The following is a 716-nucleotide window of genomic DNA, read 5'->3' on the forward strand; positions in this document are numbered from 1 at the left end:
CATTGGGCTATCCGCTGTGTCTACTGCGAGGAATCGAACCCCGGACTTAGAGTTAGAAATCCCTAAACTTACCGCTGTCCCACTGGGAGACAATACGGTGTTAAAATGGTGTGTTTACACTACATAAATATTTCTGATGAAAGTGAACCCACTGGAATACCGTCTAACATTCTGTAAAACTGACCATTCGAGTGGAAGTAATTTGTATCGAAACAAATGTCTACCAAGTTTATGATGCAATGGACGAGACATGCCTGTTGTAGAAACACAAGTATAGAGGACGACGAGTGGAAGTAATTTGTATCGAAACAAATGTCTACCAAGTTTATGATGCAATGGACGAGACATGCCTGTTGTAGAAACACAAGTATAGAGGACGACGTTTCGAAAGTCTTCCGCCTTCCATCTTCGGGTCAATGTGTATATGGTGTCGTCCTCTATACTTGTATTTCTAAAACAGGCAGTTGTAGTCCATTCAACTAAATTTCATCATGAATACTCTGCCTAAACAATGTATCAAAGCTTATTATGTTTGGGATGTTGATGGATGCTCCTGTTGGATGTGTGATAGTTTGTGTGTTATATCCATGGTATTCTTGACAGGTATCTTGGTAAAAAGTGAAGCTATATAGATAGTCTTTGGATATTATATAGTTAGAATTCTCCTGAGTTTGTAACTGAATTGACAGTTTGTTGTTTTAACAATAGAATATTTC

This window comes from Limulus polyphemus, unplaced genomic scaffold (genome assembly GCF_000517525.1).
Source record: "Limulus polyphemus unplaced genomic scaffold, Limulus_polyphemus-2.1.2 Scaffold376, whole genome shotgun sequence".
Lineage (NCBI taxonomy): Eukaryota > Metazoa > Arthropoda > Merostomata > Xiphosura > Limulidae > Limulus > Limulus polyphemus.